General features: G+C 43.9%; 1 protein-coding gene and 1 non-coding gene across 5 annotated transcripts in view; both read right to left on the bottom strand.

The window, feature by feature from the left end:
• Positions 1–14,300: 14,300 nt before the first annotated feature.
• LOC127050405 (U6 spliceosomal RNA) lies at positions 14,301–14,403 on the bottom strand. The gene has a single exon (XR_007774217.1). It is a non-coding gene; the product is annotated as a U6 spliceosomal RNA (small nuclear RNA).
• A 6,097-nt stretch (positions 14,404–20,500) lies between these two features.
• The window catches only part of MACROD2 (mono-ADP ribosylhydrolase 2), a 1,364,702-nt gene continuing 1,357,484 nt past the window's right edge, over positions 20,501–27,718 (bottom strand). For all 4 annotated transcript variants that reach the window (XM_050952172.1, XM_050952173.1, XM_050952171.1 and 1 more), the window contains one exon: positions 20,501–24,410. The gene's annotated coding sequence lies outside the window, so the exon portion shown is untranslated. The remainder of the gene's footprint in view (positions 24,411–27,718) is intronic.

The raw sequence follows: 27,718 nt of genomic DNA, 5'->3' as shown, positions 1-27,718 counted from the left end.
CATGACCCTTAAGTCCCTTGGATTGTACACCCCAGCTCCTTCCAGGAAGCACGACGGGCCTCAGCAGACCCCTCAGTACTCTGCTCTTGCTGTCCGTCAGGACCAGCAGGGCTTAGGCCAGCTCCGAGAGGTGAGGCCTGGGGAGGGAGGGCCACCTCCACCCTCTGACTCACCTCAGCAGCCACCCAGCCTGTCTGGAGAGGGGGTGGGGGTGCAACCAAAAATTATCATTCAAAGGGGGGGTGGAGAGGGCTCAATTCACTACAGGCAGGAGGTAGTTAGGAGCTGTGTTTGGGCAGGGGGGTGCTCCGGGTGCAGGGAAGGGATAGTGAGGGACTGTGTGCAGGCAGGGTGTAGCTCAGGGTACAGGGAGAGGGGTAGCGAGGGGCAGCTGGGGCTGTGTGCAGGTGGGGCGTAGCTCAGGGTTCAGGGAGAGGGGTAGCTGGGGCTGTGTGCAGGTGGGGCGTAGCTCAGGGTTCAGGGAAAGGAGTAGCTGGGGCTGTGTGCAGACAGGGGTAGCTCAGGGTGTAGTTAAGGGGTAGTGAGGGGCTGTGTGCAGGCAGAGGGTAGCTCAGGGTACAGGGAGAGAGGTAGTGAGGGGCCGTGTGCAGGCAGGGGGTAGCTCAGGGTGCAGGGAGAGGGGTAGCTGGGGCTGTGTGCAGACAGGGGGTAGCTCAGGGTGTAGTTAAGGGGTAGTGAGGGGCTGTGTGCAGGCAGAGGGTAGCTCAGGGTACAGGGAGAGAAGTAGTGAGGGGCCGTGTGCAGGCAGGGGGTAGCTCAGGGTGCAGGGAGAGGGGTAGCTGGGGCTTTGTGCAGGCAGGGGGTAGCTCAGGGTACAGTTCAGGGGTAGTGAGGGGCTGTGTGCAGGCAGGGGGTAGCTAAGGGTGCAGGCAGGGGGTAGCGAGGGGCTGTGAGCAGGCAGGGGGTAGTTCAGGGTGCATGCGGGGCGGTTGCTAGGAGCTGTGTGCAGACGGGCGGGGTGTTCAGCATGCAGGGAAGGGGTAGCTAGGAACTGTGTGCCGGGAGAGCCCCCACCTGTGGTTGCTACTTCCTGGGGGCTCTGCTGGCCCTGGAGCAGGGTGCCCCTGGGCAGGTGGCTCTTACCAGCTCTGTGAGCTAAGTGGGGGTCGGAGCTGAGGAGCAGTCACAGCCGTGTGCACCAGCAGCAGGAGGAGGGGGAGACAAGGGGATGCTGTGACTGCTCGCACTATGGAGTAGCAGTTTCCCCAAATTGCCAGGCCCTGGCTTCTCACCCCCAACCAGCCAGAGGGTGGGCCTCATGGTGGGGAGAGAAGAGGTGTGAGGAGGGGTGCAGCTGCCCTCTCCCTGCTCCCCCTGCGCCCATCCAACTCTACCCAGGGCTAGAGGCTTCTACCCTGTGCAGCACCAGGGCTCAGGGCTTGCAGACCCCCTGAAACTGGCTCGCAGCCCCCCCAGGGGGTCACAGACTCCACTTTTGAGAACCGTTGCCATAGAGGACCAACTGCCTGCCCCTTGAGATGGAGAAGAGAGTGACAGTTTTATGCTGTATATGTGCTGCATGCTGGCATGCTGAGCAAGCAGCATCGGGCCAAGTCTTGGTGGAGGCTCCCCTTCAATGGCCTCCTTACTAAAATGGAAGCCCAGAGATGCCCTTTGAGAGCAGACAGAGGAGAGATAACGTGTTAAAGGAGGAGAATTGGTGCACAAGGAAGAAATGAAATCCTGGGGCTCTGCCTGGACAGGCCTTCGGGTGCAGACTGGTGGAAGTGTGTGTCTCTGAAGGTGACACTGCAAACATACGGTATTCACAGGTTAAATTTTGACCTTGCTGTTGTATACTAAGCCTCCTAATTAGAATGAACCGATATGAAAAACATCCATCTCCAAACTGCCTTCCATTTTGGTGAGTCAAAATCCAGTGCAAGACCAGCTGTACCGCTGCCAGTCTTTCATTCGTGAGCAGTTTTCAGTATAGCATTGATGGAATTCTTGTAAGAAAAGTTCTTGGCAAACTCATAGTGCGGTTTCCTGAAGGGAAGGCAGCTTTTAAGGGTGTGACCTTCAGCTTTATTGACATGCTAAAATGCTCTCACCAGTGCTGCCGAAAAATGCTTTATGGCTTGGCTGATATTGGCTAAATGACACACACACACATCTGAAGAGCTACCAAGTGCTTTGTTAGGCGCCTGGAGCTCGTCCATTAGAAACCAACAGGTGCAGCCCAGGAATGACTAAATTGTTGCCATGTTTAAAATAATTGAATGAAAGCAGCCCTCGGGTGTGACCTTACCCCAGCACTGCTTATCACAGCCATAAACCTGCCTCTTTAATTAATGTGCCCTTGCACTGGGGCTACTTCAAAAAACACAATTGTTTGGAGTAGTGGGGCCTGGTGAGGAGCAGATAGGGGACTAGGAGACCAATGACAACTAAAAGCTAATGTCATTCTACACTTGTGCTAGCAGCAGCCTCTAAGCCGCTTGTTGTCCTGTGCCAAGGTCTATAAATGCCATTTAAGCTCCAGGAACACTACCTCAGCGGATTGCATTTATGCCTTTTGTGCATTGACCCAGAGGAATTTCTAACACTGCAGTGGAACTATGCTGGGATCCAGCCGGTTTATAGTGCCCTTTTTAGAAGTAGCTGCACGCGAATAACCCAGAGGCTGCCACAGAATGTAAAGAGAGAGAGATGCTGCAAAAATTGGAACAAATACTCAGGTACAGTTTCATGCCTGAGGAAGGGAATACATTCTGTACCCGACGACTGAATAATAACGATAGGAGCCAGTCTCCACTTTCTCTAGGCTTCTTTCTTTTGCTAATTATATTTTTGTAGCAGCTCCTAGCATCTGAGCAGTGACTCTTTTTCAGTTACTCACTATTGTAAGCAAGGGCATATGGCAGTGGAGCTTCACCTCTCACAGGTAGCATCTTCTTTGCACAGCTACGATGATGTATGTGGGCTTTCATCTATCACTTCATTTTCAACTGCTGTTTTCCTTGTGTGCCCCCACTCACACCAGGTGCATATGAGACTCCTCACTCCCAGCACACCCCCTTCTTTTAATGTGAGAGAGCCAGAGAGCCCAAGCACAAGGGAACATAACACAAGAACAAGGACCATTCAATTAACAGCAAGCTGGCAAATTCAGAAGCGAACAAAGGAAATGCTTTCTCATGTAATGCACAATTAGCCTGTGGAACTTGTTGGGACAGGATTGCGTTGCAGCCAAGAGCTTAGCGGGATGCAAAAAAGCTTCAATATTTATAGGGAGAAGAAGAATATTCATAGTTATAGTAAATGTTAAGAAACAAACAAACCCAGAGCCTGAGGAAGGATATAAATCCTCAACCTCTATATGCACGGATTAGGGAGACAACTTTCTCTGGGGGCAGGTTAGCCCTGCTGCAGAGTTTCTTGCATTTCCTCTGAAGCTTCTGGTTCAGGCCACTGTCAGAGATAGAATAAGGGACTAGTATCTAGTAGCTACAATCTCCAGCTAATAATATTTGCCATTTGATCTCTTGCTCTCTCCTGGGGAACCCTGGTCCCTAAGTTTAGCCCCGCCCCATGGGCCTAGTGACCCACCTCACAGCCAATTGGCCCTGGTTTCCTTGCACTCAGTTCCTCCGCCATGCGGCAGGTGCATAAACTAACAGACAGCCCCTATGATCTCTATGACATTACAGATTATAGTTACAGGGAATCATGGAAGAACAGAGTATAAGGATTAAAAAAAGTTTAATCCAGGGAAAGATGAAGTAAATTACCAAAGGGAACAGGCGGGGGAATCAAACAAACAAGTAGCCGATGAATCCAACGGAAATAATTAAACACTCCTTCCCTCAAAGACTTGACAACAAAGCATAGAAAGCCATCAGAAATCTCCCTCTGACCCTAGCTGGTTGGTGGAGTTGGGGCTCAGAGAATAGTTGTGGTGGTCTTTAATAGGAAGCCTTTACTGCTCTCTCTGTCTCGCAGTTCAGGGTAGGCCTAGAGAGCTCAGCTGCCAGGCAGCCCCGCTCAGGTCCATTGAGAAAAGGTGGAGCTAAATCCTCTCCTGCTGCCAGACTTCTGAAGCCAGCTTTGTCTTGGCAAAATCTGTCCCTGCCCAGGCTCAGCACGTGTTGGAGCAGTTTCAGTAGGGTTGCCATCCATCTGAGTTTTACCCAGACAACTCGTTTTTGGGCTTTTGTGTCTGGGTGCCATTTGTGATGGCAAAATCTGGTCAAATGGCGGAAACTGGGGGGAAGTGCCAGGTCATTAACCCAGGCCAGTACCAGTTCAGCCAGGGCTGCCTCCTACCTTCAGGCAGGCACCTTGAGACAATCCAGCGAGAGATGGGGCAGGGCTTGGGGGAAGAGGTGGGGCGGGGAGTGGTACCTTGTAGGTGGTTACCAGCAGTTAGAAAGGTGGCAACACTATGTTTACTGCTGGCTATAGTTGGTTGTTCTGATTTGGCCTGGTAACAATGCATCTTTTCATTCCTAGCCCCCAGTGCTGGGCTGGGTCTCACGCACAAAGTCGGCAGGCAATTTTACTTATCCACCCATTGCCATTGTGCAGTTGTCTGTCTTTGAGAGCTGCTACGAGTCATGTCTACTGAGCCTCCCAAACAGTAAGGGGTCTCCATATACGTTTTGCCTCTATTTGTACCTCACCTATAGTGCTGCATATCCATGTGTTATGTGTTTCTTTACTTTCCTGTAACCTTGCATGAATGTTTTCACTTTTATGACTGTCAATGGTGTCTCCTGGAAGTGCGTAATCTGTCCATAAGAAGGGTGTCTTTGGCTGGTTTGTTTAATCATTGCACCACTGCACTCTAGCACTCTTCGTTTATAGCTTTTCAGGGCAAAGTGGAGCTCCTGCTCCCTTTTGTTTGCTGTATATATTGTGGTCTTGGAACATACTACATGATGACAGATGCTTAAAAGCTGTACCAGATAAACCAAAATTCAGGGCCGGATCCTCAGCTGGAGTAAATCCATTTATCTAAATAAAGCAGTGCCAATATACACCAGCTGAGGATTTGGCCCACAAGTGTTACCTAACATTAACTCAGTAATTGCAAGAGACACTCCCCCATGTTGTCACGCTTACAAGGAAATAGGCACTAAGAAACTACAGACTTGGTATGAAGACATAAATGAGAAAGTGGTGTGTGTTTCTTGGATAATTCAGTCATTCCATCATCATCTTGGCCTTCACTCCACTAAGAACATCACTTCACTGGCTCTATGTACATTTCCAGGTCTCCACTTCTTCTGTGGAGCTCACCCACCAGGCTGAAAGCCCAATACCAGTCTTCACTTCTTTTGGCCCTTTCTCTGTCACCCTCAGGCTAAACAATTATCTGACACCCCAGCAGGTGCCCATTCTAGAATTCAGCCAACAGGTTTACAGAAAAGTATCCCTTAACCCTAGATGTCATCTGCAAGCTATCTCAGGGCTGCAGATTACAGCATTATCACAGCCACTATTGTTCAGTCTCACTGACTGCATACAGCATGGGACTGTTTTCAGAAGTGCTACCAGCTGCAGCTTCCAGTGACTTTAATGCAATTTGTAGCTGGGCACTTTTGTAAGTGCATCCAATATACATCTGTGTAAGTTAAAGTAACTGAAGATGATGGACATCAATGTTTTGCCCAATTAACTTTTGTCTGAGAGGAATACTAGTAAGACATGGGATAATAAGGCACGTAGAACCCAAGATACTGCATTTTAGCTATATCTGTTGAAATTATGTCAGGTTGCTGCCTCAGTTGTCCAAGAAGGAACTCCTGTAATTTCATGATGGCAGTTTAGGCTCAGTGACAATGTATGTAAAAGCCCTATTCCCCTGAACACAATAGGAATCAAACAGGAGACAATTTCATTGCTCACAGTTCTAAACCTCTTTCCAGCCAACACTCTGCCAAAAGATCTCAGATTTTTTTCAGGGTCATATTACATGTGCTTCCTTGACTGTCACTGGTGCTTCCTTGCTGCCTTCTGTGGTGTTTCTGCCGTTATTCTCATACATACACAGTTCCATCAGACAATACCCATACAGCTCCTGCATTGCATTCAGCTCCCAGCAAAACCCATCCATACCCATAGTTCAGACTCATGATGGGCCTTTGCATGTGGCCTGTGTTTTGGGTGGTGGCTTCTATTGTTTCAGCTATCTATTCCATAAAAAAGCTTAATTGCTTTTTACATTTATCCTGACGGAAGGGCAGCTGTTATGCTTACCAGCCTCAACAAGGCTTCACCCAACCCCAGGCATAATGACATATTTACTAAACAGTATCAGTATTTCACCCCAGGCAAATATACTTTATGCAGGGAAAATGTGTTCCACAATACAAGATGAAAGAAACATGTAGGAATTATCTGAATCCGTTTCCCCTCCATAGGGTTCCACAATAGCAGTGTTCAGCATTTTTCCAAATTAAAGCAAAATTCTGGTTTTATCTCTCATGCTTGGTGGAAGAGTTGACAAAAACAAACAAACAAACAAGAAGCTCAGTTTTCTTTCAAGATCCTTGAATTTTGTTTGTCACATTTCAACTTAACCACATGGAGCCACATTTTGATCTCATCCACACAGATGTAAATCAACACTATTGACTTTGCTAACTGTGGGATGAAAGCACAGCAGATTCAAGACATCTGTGTGGACAACACCTGTGATCAGAAAGTGAGCTGTCTTCTCTAATCCAGCCAGTGAAATGGATGGAGTTGAAGAAAACACACCATGAACAACATCTTAATATTCTACTTCTGTGCTGTCAGATCACCTTTCCTACCTTTACTATACTTTATAATGTTTAAATTGCATTTTTTCCTCCCACCAAAAAAAAATTAGAGATAAAAACGAAGGTAGTAAATACATTCTGTAAGGAAAATGCGCAAGTTAAACAGACAGTGGTTGACCTTTTGAGGGCAAAGCTCAGAGGAATTGATTTCTGCATATGCTCTGCACATCATTATCCTGACAGGTAACATGGCCTTCAGGCAGAAAGACAGTCCAGCCCACTGAGAGCACCAGAATGTGAACCAGCTGCCTTGCCAAAGTGAAGGAAGTCATTGGAATGAGCCAGACTACAACTGCAGCAAAAAATGGAGACATTAAAGTGAATTTTACTATGGACAGCTACCACTAGGTGAAGATTAGAATTCAGGGACATGAACTGAGCTGTGGAACAGCTGTAAATGATAAGAAGGTGAATGCTGGCATCTGCCCAATGAGGTCTCCTTAAAACATTGCAGAAAGGGAGTCACACCACAATAAAGTGTCGTTCTGTGTCGTCAGGGGATGGAGTGGGAGATCCATGACAATGTGCCAAGGACTATACTGATGAACTGTTCTGATGTGATGTGTTTAAGAATGATTTCTGGATGAGAAAGTGCCCACTGGGTCTGCTAGCAAAAGGCTTTCCTTGAGTTTGCCTGGTTGAGCTGTAGCAGGAGGCTCCTGGATAGAATTTTGTCACTGTGCACATTTTTTTTTTTGCCCAGCAAATCCAGTAATGGGACCTTCTATTGTTGTCAGTCAAGTCAGCGTAATGCCTGCGCAGCCACTGAACAAAACCCCGTTGGTGTGAGAAAGCTGCTGACATTTTGTAAGACCAGAGTTCTGATACCAAGTACCCGTTATTCCTACAGAGGCATATCCCGATATTACGGACAGACTGGTTTGTGTTTGAAGACAAAGGAATGGAGTTAGTGTGGATTTACATCCATCCATCAAATATGCAAGAAGGAAAAAAAGGTCTTCTAGCAAAACATCCATGTGTCAGAGCTGTTATGGACAAAGGACACACACACACAACATCCGCTGCCACAAACACATTTGACAAATGCTGTGTGGACTTTATCACCAAGGCAAGTCCACAGTATTATCTCGAAGCACGTGTTCCCCTGAAAAGCTACGAGCTGGGTATAAGAACTTATGATGTGGTTTGGCATCTTTTAAATCCCACTCTTTGACCACAGAGAGCACTTTGAATGAGCCATTTTGGCGACCCTCCATCCTGAGCCTAAGCATTTCCACTCCCAGCTGAATGGCAGGTTAGTGTTCTCAGTGAGCCTTTTTGAACGTATTAGCTCCATGTGTAATTGTACACTGGAGGGGCTGGGACTAGGATGCCTTCTAACTTGGCACAGTGAGTCAGGATTTCCTGTTGGTTAAGTGCTTGCCACTGCACAATGTATTAGTTCTGTGCATTAGGTCCTCTGGGCCAGACTTTGCCACTGAATGAAGAGTAGCTGCTCTCTGTTATTTTGACTGTTCTCTATCCCACTTCCAGCTGGGCCATGTGACAAGTCTCATTTTTAGATTTAGCTTTTGCTGTTGATTTGTGCAAATGCTTTGAGAACAGATTTTGAGGAGGAAGCTCAACACAGCCACTCACTATTCTTTCTACAGATTTATATGTAAAGAACCATGTGTCCTGTTTCTATAGCCACGGAAGTAGCAAAATAATCCAGAGCCCTTTTATGTGCATCCAGCCATCTATGTTATACTATAGATGGAATATTTATAGGATTCTTTCCCCCTATCAGTTACTGTCTGCTAACTAATCTACCCAGTTCTGTCTTGGTTTTCATTGAATCCTGTTTGTAGCTCGATAAAAATAACATTGCATTAAATGTACATAGCTCCTTTCATTGCGAAGGATTCCAAAACTTCTGCAGTCCTAGAACGGGTCATGGAAACCTTGCAGGAGCAAGACCGTATACGGTACAGAAAGCATCAGTGAAACACAACCACCTCTAGGGCAGAGTCAGTGAATAATTTTCGGTAAAGCTTTTTATTGATGGAAACTGCCTTCTTCCCCTAAATGGCCACTTTCACCAAAAAAAAACCCCTTCCATTTTCATCAAAAACATTCAGGTTTTTGTATCTAAACTGAAAGGCCAATCCTCAAAAGTTAGCCATTTCTGGCAACTAGTCCCCCTGCCAGCATTTCCAATAGAAATCTTTCTTTTTCAACAGCTGAAAATGGATTTTTTGTTTTGTTTTGGGGTTTTAGTCAAATGCCTCCAAAAGTTAGGCGAAAAAAGGAAAATGTATGTTTTTGTTAAAATTCTTTTGCAGGAAAAAAATAATTTGCTTACTAGCTTTACCTTCCACAACTCAGCATGCTGTACAATAGTGTGAGAAGGAATCTGAAATCTTCAGACGTCACTCATGTAGATAATCTTGTAAGAAGTGGTGAGGTGAGACAGCCCCTAGTAGAAGGGATGGCTATTGGAGTATGTTCTATAATACAATTCAGAGTGATTCTGAAGAATGGAGGAGCATGAGGTTGCTTTTGGTACAAGAAAATAAAGAGTTAGCTTTACAGCTGACACAATTAGTGTATAATATAATTAACTTCCCAGGGTTCAGAAAAGTCACAGTAATGTGTTTTTTTAAGAATATGGGAAATATACACACCCGATTCGCAAGTGTTCCTTATGAAATCATCCTAAAATAGAGTTAATATTTATAAAAGCCTTAAATTCTAAAATGTTTTCACCGTATTCAAGAGAATTACCCCTCTGCTGCAGTGAAACAACTGCAAGAAAATGACAGGGATTTCTAAATAAACTCTCCTGGGTTAGCCTTACTTAGCTATTATAACAGATCCCGATCCACACTGGAGTTCAGAGTTGTAGCTATGCTGTACACGATGACCACGTCAAACTTCACAGCAGCAGTGAAACCAGAACGCAAATCCTCTCATCCCAAAACACCACAGGCCCCAGGAACAGTATGGGTATGGCTATATTGCAATTAAAAACTGGCCCGTGTCAGCTGATTCAGGCTTGCAGGGTCCTGGAGCCCAACTCCAAGCACCAGACCAGAAGTCTATACTGTGATGAAACAGCCCCCACATACCAAGCCCTATGAGCCTGAGTCAGCTAGCATGGGCCAGCCGCGGGTGTCTAACTGTTGCACAGACATACCCTAAATGACCTATGACTAGGACCCTAACAAATTCGTGGCCAAGAAAAATGTATCACGGACCATGAAATCTGGTCTCCCCCATGAAATCTGGTCTTTTGAGTACTTTTATACTAGGGTAAAAGTATACAAAAGTATCCCTTATCCAAAGCGACTTACAGACGTTAACAGTAGTACAGTCCAATAATTGCTGTATATATACTGTATGTACAGATCCGTGAAATTTGCTGTTTATGCTGTGACCAACCCACGAAAAACGTGTGATTTCTCTACAACTTAAGTGGACCCTTATCTGTGACATGCAGAAGAGCATTTCTGATTCCAGACAGAAGGGGGCACGCACACTCTTGACTTCAACAACCATAAGTAATCTGCCCATTCCAGATCTACGCCAATAACACCTTCACATCACATAACCCAGCAGTCAACTACTATCTTGCAGGGCCAAGGGAGAGCACTGCCTCTCTGAGGGTTGCAGTCATGTCAAAATGTGCTTGTCCACCATATTAACCTCTAGCGATGTAATGCATTGTTCCATGGTTTGATATGTACAGGAGTCCATCAAAATGAGCTCAGCCTCCAGTTTATGCTCTTGTCCAAAGAAAGCACATTTTGACAAGTATGGCTCTCAAAATGGGCTCTCCTTGGGCTTGGGAGTTGGGGGAAGAGGTGTGTGGATATGGACAAACACATTTAGACGGGCTCCCACGACTCCCTGGAATGTGTCCTCCTCAGGGCCTGATTCCTGAGAAAGTGAAACACTCACAGAAACTGAGGGCAAAGGGCAGGGAAAGGGCATGGATTTTGCTCCCTGATACACATAGTCGTACACCCTGCATGTGCTTGCTCGTCTTGCTCAGAGAAGTGTGCACACACTCAGCAGCAAAAAGGGCACATTTTGACATGATTGTCTCTGAGGAACAAGGCCTCCCAGGGCTGCTCCTCCATTGGTACAGCTTACACACCTCCTGTCTTTCAGGGCTGTGCCTAAAGCTCCAACCTCACCCTTACCGGTTAGAATATTGCCAGGCATGCTATTAATAAATATCAATTTTGCAACATATCCAGTATGTGAAATTGGAGCCAAGAGATTGCATGTAGGGCTGGCTGGAAAGCAAGAACTCTGTCCCGAGGCAAATGTCAATGTTGCAACGTTTGTTTTCACTCCATATTGGAACAAAAAGTAGAGCTTTCGTGAAAAGCAAGACTCTATTGTGGCTATTGCCAATGGTTAGCGCTGGGAGACCCAGGTTCATGCCCCTGAATGGCCTGATTCAGACGAGTGCCCTTCCTTCCGGGCTATAGAGTCAATATCTCTTGTTTCAAACTGTTCCACTTTGTATAAATAACTAAATATTTATTGAGCCAGAAAAGAAACAGTGACTGTTTGGCCTGGTGATTAGGCCACTCATGGGGGAAATCCAGGCTCAAATCCCTGCTCCGCTCTAACTCCGGGTCTACAATCCTTCTTGCTGGTTTTGACCAGAAAGTCCATCCTGGAGCTGAGAAAACTTCCCGAGGAACATTTTGTCAAAACAGTATTACTTCACAAAAAACGTTTGTTTGGATGAATCATTTTCTGAGCAAAGTTAAAAAATTTCCAGCCAGTTCTAATTGTAAGGTAGGGGCTGTCTTTTTGTTTTCTGTTTGTACAACGCATAGCACAACAGGGTCCTGGCCCATGACTAGGACTCAGATGTGCTATGGTAATAAATAATAATTGCAAGATATAAAAACATTAAATAGTAACTGCTAGGTGGTCTCACAATTGAGGGGTTTCAGTACATAAGGACCTGGCAGGTCACATGCGATTACAAAGTAATACAAGCACTAGCTACATACGAGGTACCATAAAATATAACATTTCCACAAACTGTAACTAGATGGTGAATTCTTTTAGTATTGGGAGCAGGGAGGCTGAACTAGCTAATGCCAGATTATGAATGGGTGCTGGCTGGTGAGTCTTGCCCACATGCTCAGGGTTTAACTGATCGCCATGTTTGGGGTCGGGAGGGAATTTTCCTCCAGGGCAGACTGGTAGAGGCCCTGGAGGTTTTTCGCCTTCCTCTGCAGCGTGGGGCACGGGTCACTTGCTGGAGGATTCTCTGCAGCTTGAGGACTTCAAACCACAATTTGAGGACTTCAATCACTCAGACGTAGGTTAGGGGGTTGTTATTGAAGTGGATGGGTGAGATTCTGTGGCCTGCATTGTGCAGGAGGTCAGACTAGATGATCATAATGGTCCCTTCTGACCTTAAAGTCTATGAATGAGCTGTGTTGAAAATGACTATACCTGGCTTGCTAATTGAGAGGGTGTTCGTTTGGGATATTGTGATATCTGCCTAGAAATAGGATCCTGAGTTTCTCTAAACACAGGAAATAAGAGGAAAAATGAAACCCTAATTTTTAATTAAAACAAACAAACAAACAAAAACCCGAAGAGAAAAGCTTTAGGAATGTAATAAGCTGGAGCTACCTTACAAACTAAACCAATCATGGTTCTTGTATCTTCCCACAGCCTTGGCTGTGCTGCAAGCTTGGCAATGTCATGGAATATCATTTATAGCCAGACCACTTCACAGTGCTAAATGTATCAACCCAACCTTTGCATCTCTGCCCCCCTCATCTCCACCACTTCATCGTAACTATTTTATTACGAAACAAAGCATTTTTTGTGCATGATTGAAAATGCTGATTAGTGTGCAGGCAAATCCATCTTCTGTGTCTTATTTTGTTGTAGTCTTTTAATTTAAATGGCAGTTATTCATAGAAGATTAATTTCTCTCTCTAGGAATAGAGTCTTTTTCAAACAGCTAAGAAACCTTGTTGCTGTATTTAAAAAAGGAGCTGGTGCTAAATGCTATGGACTGAATTTCTTGGCAGTTTTATCCCTCACATCATTTTTAACAGGACAATTATTTTTTTTAAAAAACCCTCAAAATAAAGGCAGAGCTCAAAAGCCTTCAATGTTCAAAAGCATAGAAACATGGGAAAGCGCATATAGATCATGTAGGTTGGCTGCCAGTATGGAGGGCAATACATTACAAAGCAATACAAAAATAATTGATATGGGAGATACCATAATGCTTTTGTGTCGCTAGAGAAGCAGCATTGATAGCGTTTTTCTTTTAACTTCTGAAGTTATCCACTTGTTGGTTTTAGGGGCATTCATAATACATTTTGCTTTATTGAAATGGCAGTTCCTCGGCCCTTAGCAGTTGACATGCCATGTGGCCTTGTCTTCTACAGTCCCAATCAGGGCCGGCGCTTCCATTTAGGTGGCCTAGGCAATCGCCTAGGGCGCCAGGATCATTGGGGGATGGCATTTTGCCGGGGGGGGGGCGGCAGGCGTCTCCGGTGGACTTGCCGCAGTCGTGCCTGCGGAGGGTCCTCTCGTCCCGTGGATCCAGTGGAGCTGCCGCAGGCATTCCTGCTGACGGTCCGATGCTCCAGCGGCTCTGGTGGACCTCCCACAGGCACGAATGCGGCAGGTCCACCAGAGCCGGGACCAGCTCGAGGGGTGGCGAAATGCCCATGCACCTAGGGCGCTAGAAACACTAGCACCGGTCCTGGTCCCAATGCTTGCAAGATGGGCAGAATTTCAAAGTAAAGCAACATGAGGGAGCCAGAAGGTATAGGCAAGTAATGCCCTAGTGTTTCTTGCCTGAAGACCTTGTTACAAATCCGGGTTGGGTCACAAGTGAAAATGAGTTTGGTGACTCTGATAGAATGACTCATCAGAAAACAGTAACTACACAGGAACAAGGTCTTTTCTTCAAGGGAAAATGATTACAACTAGAAAGCAAGATAAATGTCTTTCGATCACTGCCCTTTGAGAAAACTCCCTAGCTTGGGGGGTGAGCAAAGTACTATTAGCCAGGCTATGGAGCCCTGTCTTCCCAAAAGCTTTTTCTCCCTCCTCTGCAAGCAATCAATTTAGAGGCCGTCCTCTGAGCATCCGCACACCGTAGGAAAGGGAAACTCACTGGGGACTGAGTAGTGCCCTGACACATGGCCGCTTCATAAAATCTTACCATACATGTTCATTTCCTCTGACTATGATAAAGAGTGTAGAGCGGCGGTTCTCAACCTGTGGCCCAATCAGCACACAGCTGCGGCCCATGTGACATACTCAGGCCTATACAGCTAGTATATATATTGTGTGGCTGCAGCTCACATAACACATAGAGAGCTGCGTATGTGGCCCACAGTGGTAAATAGGGTGAGAGCTGATGGCATAGAGCATGGACTAGACAGTAATAGCCAAGACTGAGGCCCCACAGTAGGTTCCAATGAGAACCTCTGCCACCAAAGCTCCTATATTTACTTCAATTTAAAAAGAGGCAAAGATAGCACGGGGGCAGAAGCAATACAAAATACGGAATGCTTCATGAATCTGCATGCCATCCTTGCACAGAGGCCATGCTCATCATCTCTGTATCGCTCCGATTTTAGTATATTTGTTGCCCATGCAGAGGCAGATGCCGTAATCACAGTAAAGTACATGGGGTAGCGACTGCATTCATGGCCAGAGTAAACAGTATCAGTAAAAGATGCTGCCTGGTTTTTTTCTCTCTCTCTCTCTAACTAGGGGCATCAAATAATCCTCTTGTCTCTTGAACAAAGGGATTTTCACTCTAGTAATGCACCTGCAGCTGCTCTTGAAATAACCATACAGAAACACTTGCTGAAGGCACTGATGTTGGTGGCTTCTGAGTGCTGAGGGGATGTGTCATCATTCACCTTCAATGAGTGTTAGTCAGTCACAGCCCCTGTATGAGGAGAAGTGCTGTTGGAGCATTCACTAGTTAAAATGGAAACATTCATCATCACAATATGTTGGGGGGCAGTGGCATTTGGGGAATCAGTAATCTACTTCATTTCAGCAGTTGATCTCTGATTTCTTTTTCCTCTGCAAAAATAAAAATAAATCCCGTTCTGGCGCTGAGATGGGGTGACATCACTGGAAGGCTAGCGGAGGGCATTTAATTTCACAACACCCCTCTGATTGGCCAGCTGGCTCCTGGATCTTTTCTGGTATTTCTTACTGACTGATAATTGGATTAACTCTTGGATCACATTCTCTGTCTCAGACACATGAAAATTACTTTCAACCTACTTCAAAAAGATAATTCCTGGGGACTCCTGGGGAAAGGGGATAAAGAGGTTTTACCTGTAGGTTACCATTTCAAATCCATCCTCAAAGGGCAGTGACCGAAAGACATTCCCATCCAACGTCTCTCCTTGCAGGCCTATGTGAAATGAGTTGGTGTTTGCAGTCTGATTTCAGTTCCATCTCACAAAACCACCATAATAACTCACCGCTTTGCTCAGTGGAGAGGGCAAGGACTTGATAAACACGGAGAGAGCACAGCTTAGAGGAGGCATTTCAAAGAATTAATAAGCTTGCACTCTACTGTGGTTCAGTAGGAGATGTTAATATCTGTGCTATAAGAACCTGATTTGGTGAGGAGTTGAGTGCCCTCAGCTCTCACTGAAGTCAGCCCAAAATTCAGGGCTTTTCACAAGCATCACATTAACATGAAAATGTAACCATTTCCAGGTAGGAGAGAGATTAGTGATGGGAACATTTCAGACGTCTCATCCACTAAATAAAGATTAATGATCTAATCACTAAAATAAAACATAATTATCATCCAGCAGTAATCCCATGCTTTCTGTGACATCACTTCCAGATGAAACGGGCCGACACAACCAGATTGTGCAAGAACATGACAACTACACTGATCAGCAACTCATGTCCCATTACATCTGCTACGTGACAAAGATGTCATGATATATATTGTGAGGCATCCTTATCCTGGATCAAAAAGCACCATAAGGATTCTGAAAAACTCCTTCAGTCCCGTCATCTCTCCCACCTTCTTCTTCACTGATGGCCATTGCTGTACTTACCATTGTGTAAACTAGCGCAGTTAAAAAAAAATACTTCAAAAATATAACTTGTGTATCCAGGTCTGTGGATGAATGCAATTACAGAGGTAAGGCAAACAGCGTAGAAGGTCTGATCCAGAGCTCACTGTAGGCAATAAGGTCTAGCTCCAGAATGGGATTTAGTCATCTAAATCCCAGATTTAGAGTTTCTGCAATCCACAAAACACCGATAGGCACCTAAACTTATGCAGTGTCTGAATTTTCAATATACAAGTTCCCTAGTTGTCTAAGTTTCTACCTGAAGGCATGTGCACTATTGCTGTACAGATGCATCTGCATGCATATCTCCTAACTAAGCCCCACTGTGATCCTAAAACCACATGTGAAGATACAGGTTGTCCCCGCTAACTCGCCTCCATCTGCTAGGTGTGCTTTGAGCACAGTTAACTCCCCCAAGTAGGTAGCATTCTCAACCAGGATGTGGGCGATGCCACTTCAATTCCCCCCTCTACCTGATGACAGGATGGAATTTGAACTGGGGTCTCTCATCTCTCAGAGTGTCCTAATCACTGGAGGATGGGATATTCTGATGTGACTCTATCTCAGTCTTGCTTTTTGAAGTCGTTCCACTCTGTATTAATTAAATATTATTCCCTAAAGTCATCATCTTCACTCAGGTACATGTGGCTACAGCTGCCCACCTCAGAAATGCAGAGACATCTAAAGACTGATTTTTCAGGTGTGCACAATTTCCAAGGAAGTCAAAGGTGATCGCTTATGGTAATCACAGGTCTACACCGACTTGGAGTACACTCATTAAGCATAACTTCTGTTTTATGGTAAGCTTTGTACCTCCTCAACTGGCTGCATTTTAATAGGGACTTTTTTTCCCCAGGGGAGTTCATTATGATTAATATTTTATCAGTGAATTCCAAAGAAATTAACAATGATTTGCCACTTACTGCAAAGTGTTGCTGATCATTCTACTGGAACGCGCTATCTGGGTATTTAAACATCTCCTGATATTTTTATTTAAGAAATAAGGAGATACAAGACTCATTAAAATCCGACAGTACAGCTTTCACCTCTAGGAATGGATAAAGGTTAAAAAAGCATCTTTACAAACATGCATTTGTGTGCAGTTTTTTACTACATGGGAAAAAAATCAACACCAAGTTTAAAAGTGCTCTCAGCTCATTTAGGAGCAGTAGTTTTTGAACAGACATGTATATATACCTACACATGTAACATCAGCTCCTCCATGGTAGCCAGAGTCTTCTGCTAAGCATCCTTAACTCATATGGGAGACAAGGGTGTCTGAATATCACAGGAGGGATTTAGGCCCAAAGTACCTTAAAGGAATTTAGGTGCTTAACTCCTATTGAAATGAGTTAGAGTTAGGCAGGGTCATCCTTACGGGGGTGTGGGGCCTGGGCTATAGATAACGAGTTTTGAATCTGCCCAGGCCCCGCCCCCAACTCCACCCCTCTCCACAAGGCCCCACTTTTGCCCTGCTTCTTCTCATCCCCACTCCGCTCCACCTCTTCCTGCCCCCACCCTGCCTCGCCCCATCCCTTCCCACCCCTTCCCGCCCTGCCCAGCCCAGTTCCACCCCCTCCCCTGAGTGTGCTGCACCCTCGCTCCTCCCTCCAGTGCCTCCTGATGCCATGAAACAGCTGATCCGTGGCAGGTGGTAGGTGTAGCGAGGGAGGCAGAGGCACTGAACAGCGGGGCCTGCTGGTGGGCAGGAGGCACTGGTGGGCTGGGGGAGGTTCTGGTAGGGAGGTTCCTCCTCGCCCCCCTGCCTGCCTGCCACTCGTCTCCCCCGTTTGCCTCCTCACCTCGCTCGCTCACCTCACCTCCCCACCCATGCGGCCCCCCAAAGCGGGGAGTCCAGAAAGGTCACCCTGATTCACCATACCCAAGGGATGGCTCTGGAGTTAGGTGCCAATACCTTTGAGGGTCTGGGCCTTAGCACCTCACCTTTGACATTCAGTAGTCTGCAGACACTTAGGCCTTGTCTACACTACAGGGGTAAGTCTATGTAAGTTACATAACTCCAGCTACGAGAATAATGTAGCTGGATTCAACGTAGTTGAGGTCAATTTACTGCGCTCTGCCGTCGACTTCCCTTACTCTTCTCATTCCAGTGGACTACCGGAGTCAATGGGAAAGTAATCAGCAGTCAATTTAGCGGGTATCACTAGACCCGCTAAATCAACACCCAGTACATTGATTGCTGCAGCATCGATCCCTGGAAACTATAGACATTCCCTTAGAGAACTCCATTGTCAACATTTTGAATATCAGTCTTACAAAACTGCCATGGAAACGTACTAGCCCAGCCACATTTATTCTGCCACCTCCCTATGTCAACATAATTTGTGCGGAGGTGGTAGCTTGAGACAAATTGCAGACTCGCATAATAAACTGCAGATATGTGGTAAAGTGCATTTACCATACGTGTCTCCCTGTCTCATCTGGCTCTGCCCAGCAATCCTTCTCCACTGGAAGACCTTGTAACATTCCAAACCTTTAAGCAGCTTTAAATATCTGCCATTTTTTTTTCATTACCTTGCTAGAGGAATGTTTCCTTCTTACTTTTCCAAAAGTGGAGCTTCTCTCCCAATCTGCCAAAGATATGGGATGAATGATTTTTGGTCCTTCATGAATAATAGATTTAATGTCTTTTTTCTTTCTTCAAAAATATGACTTCATAACATTTCATTTAGATCACTGGAAAGACAGGCTTTCGAACTTCATAATGATGCTGTGTCCTTCTAGATTTGGAAGTTTCTGGCCATTGAAACTGTCATGGTATAATTCCCCACTCTGAACCTTAGCATCCATAAGATGGGGTACCAGCATGAATTCCTCTAAGCTCAATTACCAGCTTAGTACTTGTAGCGCTGCCACCAACCAGGAATTCCAGTGCCTGGTACACTCTGGTCCCCCCCAAAACCTTGCCCGGGGACCCCCAAGACCCAGTCCCTCTGGATCCTAACACAAGGAAAGTAAACCCTTTCCCTCACCGTTGCCTCTCCCAGACTTCCCCTCCCTGGGTTACCCTGGAAGATCACTGTGATTCAAACTCCTTGAATCTTAAAACAGAGAGGAAAATTCACCTTCCCCCCTCCTTCTCTCTCCCCCTCCCAGACTCTCCCTGAGAGAGAAAGTAATCCTAACACAGAGAGAAATTAACCTTTCTCTCCCCCTTCCCTCCTTTCTCCCCACCAATTCCCTGGTGGATCCAGACCCAGTCCCCTGGGGTCTCACCAGAATAAAAAAAACAATCAGGTTCTTAAACAAGAAAAGCTTTTAATTAAAGAAAGAAAAAACAGTAAAAATTATCTTTGTAAATTTAAGATGAAATATGTTACAGGGTCTTTCAGCTATAGACACTGGGAATACCCTCCCAGCCTAAGTATACAAGTACAAATTAAAATCCTTTCAGCAAAAAACAAATTTGAACTCCTTCCAGCCAAATACACATTTGAACTCCTCCCAGCCAAATACACATTTGCAAATTAAGAAAACAAACATAAACCTAACTCGCCTTATCACCTAATACTTACTATTTTGAATCTATAAGAACCTGTATCAGGGAGATTGGAGAGAAACCTGATTGCATGTCTGGTCACTCTCAGAATCCAGAGAGAACAACAACCAAAAATTAACAGCACACACAAAAACTTCCCTCCCTCAAGATCTGAAGTATCCTGTCCCCTGATTGGTGACCGCCAGGCTCACTGAACTTGTTAACCCTTTACAGTCAAAAGAGACATGAAGTACTTCTGTTCCATTAACTCTTAACTATCCGTTTATGACAGAAACAATGACATTTATGCATTGAAAACTATATCTCAGCAAACTACCGTATATAGTTTGACTCCTTGTTACTCAGCCAATGCTTATGGGTGGAGGGGTAGAAAAAATTCCAACAACAATAAACATTCCCTCTCTAAAACATTTCTATAGTAGTTCTTTTCTGTAAAATATGTGGCATATAGAATACATGAAGGTGCCAATCAGGCCAATAAAAGATTTATATCACACTATCAAGTATTCTTTTGTTTTCCATTCTCTTCTCTACACTTGACCAGTGATTTTGGTGCCCAACTTCAGACACCTTTAAATGGTCTGATTTTAAGAAAATGTTGAACACTAGTGCTCTTATAAAATTACTAGTCAATAATTAAAATCTTGCCTCCCCCCACCACACAATAGGCCTGATTCTCCATTACTCTGTATTTTGTGTTGACATTTACACTAGTGCAAAATGAGTGTGAAATGTTACCATTATGATTTTGCAGCACTTTTTCACTTTGATTTGATGTAAACAACTACATAAGGTGCAGAGTGACAGAGAATCAGGATCAGTAAATCAGCCAGGATTTTTATAAAGTCTCTAGTTTAGTAATGTGATTATACTGATCAACCTTTCCCCCTTTAAGCTGAAAAGCTTTTAAATCACTGTCAATTATTGTCTTCCAAAAATAAAATCCTTCAGCTTTATCGTTTTCTTACAAGAAAGAGCTAGCAGATGACAGATATATTTAAATGAGGAATCTGAAGTGCATACTTACAACCAGATTCAAAATCTGAAATGAACACTATTAATCACAAAATTGACTGTTGCATAATCAGCAAAGTTAGAAAAACACAAGCAATGCAGTCTTGTCCTCAGAACAAGTTTTATTAACATTTTGCTTTAACAAACATTGTAGTATGAAGGCATCATTAGTTTAAGTTTTCAAATGTATGGCACAGACAAAAGAAAAAATAACAGATTCATAAGCAAATTCAGCATGTAAATCTCATATTAACAAAAGAGACGATTTAACCTATTTAGCCACTATACCATATATTTTGCAAGCAACAGACTACATTTATTTGCATTTAAGTAAAAACATATTTTTGATCAAGAAAATTACATTTTTCTGACTTTCCTTTATATCACAAATGTCAGGGTAAGGCAAATCCTTGATGAATCATATGATAAAAACCCCTATTCCCCAAGAAAATATATCCAACATATTCTGCTGACTTTGTAATTTTAAAAGCAAAGCAGACATGCACGGCATATAGAGAAATATCTTTTTTAATCAAATGCATAAAGCAGAACAGCGTTAATTCACAAAGAGGCTTTTCAGTGCGTCATAGAAAGATTTACAGTTAGCTGTAGTGAATAATATGTGACCCAATATTAAGATAGTGTCTCAGACATCTCCTTTGTAAGCCTGTATGAAAGGAAACGTGTCCACCATCAGAGCAATCACTAGCTGGAGGAAAAATAGATTGCTGCTCCTAATTGTAGAACAAGCACTTTTTTCAACTGGAACATTGAAAGCATATGCTAATATTTGGATGCAAAACCCACTTATTTAGGGGTTCTATTTTCTACACAGAACATAGTGTGATAAAATTTTAGTTGTTAACCAAAACCCCTGTTATAGTGGCATTAATTCATTTCTGATATTTATTCTACAGATCCTACTCTCTACTTCTGTAGCTCCAGCAAAATCAATAGTGGCTGCATTCAGGGTGCACCAGTCCAGCAATAACCAAAGAGCTCAGAATCATATTGCCTAACACATCATTTTATTAATTTTTTTTTTTAAAAAATCCTAAACAAATGCAACCCCAAAGCCACGTGAACAAAAGAAGCAAGGAAACCAAGCTACACACTCATGACTGAAAATGGGACTGCTAAGATTTAACCAACTCGTACATTTCCTTACTCTACACTTCCTGCCTGTGCGTCACACTTGCTGCAGAGTCCTCAGGCAAAAGTTCCACAGCTTCAAAGAATCACTGCTGTTAAAGAGAACCAGGGTTAAATGACGGTAGCAATGAAATTACCGTCACGGGTTATAAGGAGAGCCTCTAACCTGAAATCTGTTTGGAGTTAATTATTTGTAATATCAGTCAGTATTGCCAAGGAGTTTAAGGACTGGCTTGTCTCTCTGTATATTTTTGAACACACCTCTTTCATCAGTCTCTCGCATTGATCTTCCTTCTCTGCTCCTTGCTGAGCCTGAGTCTCACTAATGTTTGAGGGGCACAGGATACTAGCTAGCTGCAGCCTGCCGTTCTCTAGTGTTGTACATGGAAGACTGTGACAGTCAGACACGTACAGCTTCAGAATTAAATACTTAGGACCAGATCCATGACTTGTGGATATTGTCCTACCTCAGCCACACTCAATGGAGCTGTGACCATTTAAATTAGCTGAAGGTTTGGCCCAGACAGTTTCCCACCAGGCTTTAAAAAGCTCACACCAATTGACTTTCCAAATGCTATATGGAGGAGTTTCCCTAGCTCGACAAACAACGAGAGCCCTTCAATCTTTGCCTTTTTAAAGAGAACACACAAATGGAGGATTAACATTATTAACATTATCTATCAGTTCTATTATGACAGGCAATTTAAAGAGAAATCATTTGATAATGAAACATAGTGTACGTGCATCATACACAATCTGCCAGTCCTTTGACTGCTGCAATTGGAATCAGCCAAACACAAATACAGGGACAGAAGGAAAATAACATTTAGGGCTGGGGTCCATGTGGGGCCCCGAAGATACCTTTGGTCAAGCTAACAGGAACAGAAAAGGAAGAGACACAGAAGCGTGTAAGGATAGAGGAAGAGATGTCCAAAATGCATTCTGACCCAGCATAGCAAGTATAGTACAATCCTGGCACTGTTTTAACAGGAACTAACAGGATTAATTACATCTGAAACCTAGTTTCTTTAAAAACTGATCATGCTCAAAGTGAAATATCTACTAGCCTCCAAACAGAAATCCAAAAGCCTTGGAAGCCCCCGCACCGTGTTCCCTAACAATGCCACAAGAAGTGACTGCACACAATGCCCTCCTCCCCCCTGGGCTCATCAAGCGGCTCCAATGATAGAGGTACATAAAAGCAGTTTATTGGAAGACGTCCGGCACTGCTAGTGGCCACACTTCCACAGACAAATCTGGGGGGTCTTGTTTTAGATCCTGGTTTGTCTCGTCATTATTTCTAATCAACTTGCAAATGCCAGCAGCTGTCAAACTTTATATACATATAGGGCTCACAGTTATATCAGTGCGAATTTGGCACAAATGCATTGATCAGAATAGGGCCAATACATTTCAGTCTCCTTTCACTTTATTTTATTTTATTTTTTTGCAAGCCAATCAGTAATCCTTTCAGGACTGGGGGAAAGAGTGTACACATTCAAGCAAAACCAGAATCTTGGGAAGAAAGAAAAGAAAAAAACTCTAATTGTTTTTAACATTGTTATATTTTGCAGAACATCAAACCCTGGACACATGCTGTGCATTCCTTCAGTCTTGTGTATCAATTTCCTTTACAGTACTGTTGAAAAAATGTACATAGCCCTCTTTTCTGAATGTAGCACTTGCTGGCAGAACAAATGACATATGGCAAAACATTCTTAACCAAATAACTGTTAATTGCATTTTTAAAAATCATGCATATGCAGTAGAAAATATAATGAGGGCTGACACAAGGTACAGTGAATTTGTTAAAGCCATAAACTATATTTAAAGACGTGCTGGATGCCTGTTATTCTCCATTACTCACTGGCTGTCCAAAATATTAGTTGCCCACAGGTACTTTAAGTACCCACTTAAAATAATTATTTACTTTTAAAAGTGCAAATTCACTAGCAGAGAAGAGAACTGATGCACTAACTGCATTAGGTCACGTGGCATTACTTTGCATCACACACTGTGCTATGACCAGATACAATGCAAAGTATGCTAATCATCCTCAAGATTTAAAGAGATCAGCAATGAGCAATAGATGTCTCCATTCTCCCAGTGAGCAATACAGCAATACGACACCCTGAAGCATCCAGATTTCCAAGCTTATAGTGTGAAGCATAGGTTGGAGTCTACTGTGCGCTAGGAAACACTCCTCCTTGCTCTTTGACTATCTCCATAGTGGCAGGGGTCTTTGTTCTAAAAGCTCTAACTATTTTGCACTGGCGCTTGCAGTCAGGAATTCCTAACTGATGTTGCTGGAGGTGGGCACTGTGCAATAACTTCACTATCAATCTAGTGATAGTTTGGAACAGCTGTTCTTAAAATTCCTAAGATACACAGTGTTCTGTGGTTTATGATGCTTTGTGGCAGTCCACGTCCTCAAACCAAATCCCCAAATTTATCCCAGAGAATGCAAAGAAATCCCATTCCCACCAGTTGCTTGAATGATGTGCCCTCACTTGGAAATGAGATTCAGAGGCTCTTGATAGAGGGGGGGGGAGTAAGCATCTCCAATATTACACAGGACCTAGAAGTTGTTGTAATTGCCAGGACAGTGCAAAAGATTATTTGAAGTGGGACATCATGACCAAAGTAGGGAAGTTTTTTCAGAAAAACCAGGTTTACAGAACAAAATGCAATTGAGAATTAAGAGGAATTAAAACAAAGATTCATTTTCCCTTATTTCCCTGCCCCTCCCATCCCATGGGGCATTCTGATGCGCTTTCTGCCGTTAGAATGATGCCATACAATGCTAATGACTGCCGTTCACGTTTCACCCCATTGTTCTCTTCTCTCATCTTCTTCCTCTGTCTTGGGGAGAGAAAAAACGATATAGTTCATTCAATCAAAATCAAAAGTTTTCAGGGACCCAAATGGCTAGCTGGGTCTTTTTAATACAGTTTCCTAATGTCTCTGTTGCCAAAGACATGTGCAAAACATTAGAGGCTTGTAACATTAAAATAAGACACTATTATTTCTATAGCATCATATGTGTGGACAGGGCTTTATAAACACATTGGCAGGCAGAGTGTTACCACTATGCAGAAATACCTGACTAGTTTAATAATTGCTACTGTTCTATGAGCTAATTACTAAATCACGCTTTCAGGCCATCATCTGTATATGAAATTAGCATTTGAAGTACTTTTGGTGCCCATTGCTCCATACAAACGCTAACTCAGAAGATATTAGACTAGGTGGACCATTGGCCTGATCCTGTTTAGCAATGACCTCTTTCAAATCTCTGGATAGGACTGATGGCCTCTTCCTGCCTTTCCATATTTATTGCACTAGAGCAGTGGTTCTCAACCTGTGGCCTGCTTGTGGCCCAATCAGCCCCCAGCAGCAGCTGATGTGACAACCTCAGGGCCATACAGGAAGGATTGGACAGGGTCACCCAGAGGTGGGGGCAAGTGGGGCCCCCACGAGAGGCCCCCACGAGAGTTTTTCAGGGCCCCTGGAGCGGGGTCCTTCACTCGCTCCGGGGGCCCTGGAAAACTCTTGTGGGGCCCGGGCCCCTGAAGCTTCTTCCACTCTGGATCTTCGGCAGCGGGTCCAGGAGCGGAAGGACCTCCCACTGCTAAAGTGCCCTGAAGACCCGCAGCAGGGGGTCCTTCTGTCCCGGGACCCGCCACAGAAGTGCCGGGTCTTTGGTGTCAATTTGGCAGCGGGGGCCCCCCACCGCCAAAGACCCCAGGACCCCTGAATCCTCTGGGCTGCCCTGGGATTGGATGCGGCCCATATAACACGTTGTGGGCTGCATATATGATCCACAATGGCAAACAGGTTGAGAACCACTGCACTAGAGAGTCAAAGATAGCAAGTTTCTCCCACAGCACTGAAAGCAAACAGGTAAGGAGCAGCCGAACCTTTTCTTTTCTCCATCCTGCAACACCCAGGACCTACAAGGACGCTTCCTCCTACTCTCTCATCTTGCGTCTGTCAGTGATACACTGAATTATAACTGACGACACAAAGACATACTTTTCAGCCACAAAGCCAGCACCTCATTCCACTCTCCCCCTCAGGTCATAGCCCACAGAGCTGCAAATGTATATAGTGGTTTACATCCTTTTAAAAAATTGACATTTTTTTTCCTGCACAAATTTCCCACCTGTCATTGAAAGCACTGCAGAATGAATTCCTCGTGCCAGGGCCATGGAAGCATTTGATAACACAATCCTCAAACAGAGCTAAAATACAAAGGCATGAAGCAGCTGTGATTTTGGCACTAGTAGCAACAGAGTGGGCAGGAACCAACCACGGCAATGTTATGGCTGTAGTCCCAAGCATACCTGTATGCATTAATGGTGCTGGTGGCTGGCACTACTGTGTTGTAACAGTGATTAGAAATTCAAAAATTCTACAGATTCCAAGGCTATAAGGGATGCTGGTGCTCATCTAGTCTGACATCCTGTGTAGTATAGGCCACAGAACATCTCCCAAATTCCTAGCGCACAGTTTTCATTTTTTAAAACAAAATGCTGAATAATGTGTCTTATGTTTGTTGACATCAAGGGCATAATAACCACGATAGAGTTCTTAGGGATTTTTGATGTGCATTTTGGGAATAGCGTATAGAACAATCTTGAAAAAACAGTAAACCATTGTCCCAAAGAGATCTGCTTGGTCCTAAAGATCCTAGAGAGCTCAGAACCTTTAAAGTTTAACAAGATGATCAGTTCTTCTCTGTGTGGACCTGGTAACTTGCAATTAAAGCAGAGGGGCAGTATGGTTTGGGGGACTGAGCAAACAGCTGAATGTAATTCATGCCTTAGTTTTAATCCTGGATCTGTCATTAAAATACTACAGAGACTGGGCAAGTCACTTCACCCCTCCGACTCAGTTTTCTTCTCTGTAAAATGGGGGCAGTACTGCAGTACCCCTCACACTGGAATTGAGAAAATTAATTACGTGAATGCTAAATACTGTATTATTCATGTGAGCTTCACTTTCATAGAGCAGAGTTTAAATGATCGCATCCCAAAACATATGCATGTACTAATTTTAGTGAGAAAACAAATTTCTTTCCATTTATGTAAAAGCAGTTCTAGCTGATAAACATATTTTTAAAATCAATGATGGTATTAGCCCTTTAATCTATTTTAAAATGGTAAGTGTGTTAACAGAACGCATAATCAGAAGCTAAAAAAGGGTGGAAAAGAAAGGGAGAACTGCAAAAGTAATTCTTCGATTGTTAAGGTGTTTTTTTTACTTCTGCTGCACTACTTTTTAATGGGGATCCCATCAGCCATATTTCTCTCTCTCATGCAACATGGCAGCATATTGTCAATATACTGACAAGGACAAAGGGGTATACACAGTAATAAGACCTTGCTTTTTAAATCTCTGTGACACAGCTGCCGCTGTTGTAAACCTTCTATATTTGGTCTTGAGTTACATGAAATCCCATTACGAGCATAAATAACACATCTTGCTGTATATGATATTGGCATCTGATATACAGGGAAGAGAGGTGTGTATTAATGCTTTGAAACTGCATATCTTCAGCAGGGATCAACATTTTCTTTTGTAATTGGGGTGTGCCAGGGACTTTTTATCTCTAGCAGATTGCTCATTTTTATCGAGGAGTCAGATTGTTTATTGTCTATGAACATAACTATTCTTTTCCATTTCCGCTGCAATAACAATTGTGCACTCGTGCAATGGCACCATCATTCAGTATATAAAGCAGTGAAACTCCAAATGAAAAGCCAACTGACTTCATCCTTGTTTTACAGCAGTCTAGTTAGAAGTGACGTTAGGCATTGTAGAGCCAAGGGCATAAAAGCCTCATGACACAAACCTGTTGTTCCCAGAATACAGATATCAGAGAACTGAACTTAATTCCCACAAGTATAAAATTGCTTTTCATTTTCCTAAACAATGACAAAAAAACATTAACTCAGTTACTCTTCCATTGCTAATAGTGCTGCTATCTGGGTTCTGCTGATCTGAGACCATACACAGTCTAAAAACATTACAGTTGCAGAATGCTATTATATTATTTATATGACAATTAATGTCACATAATTAATACTTCTCCCACGTGTTGCTTTTTCTAATTCTGTATATTCTAATTAAGATGACCAGACACTTTTTTTTGGAGGGAGGGGGAA

Source organism: Gopherus flavomarginatus, chromosome 4 (assembly GCF_025201925.1).
Source record: "Gopherus flavomarginatus isolate rGopFla2 chromosome 4, rGopFla2.mat.asm, whole genome shotgun sequence".
NCBI lineage: Eukaryota > Metazoa > Chordata > Testudines > Testudinidae > Gopherus > Gopherus flavomarginatus.
Note: the sequence above shows the minus strand (reverse complement) of the source record. Positions and strands in the feature narration are given on the sequence as shown.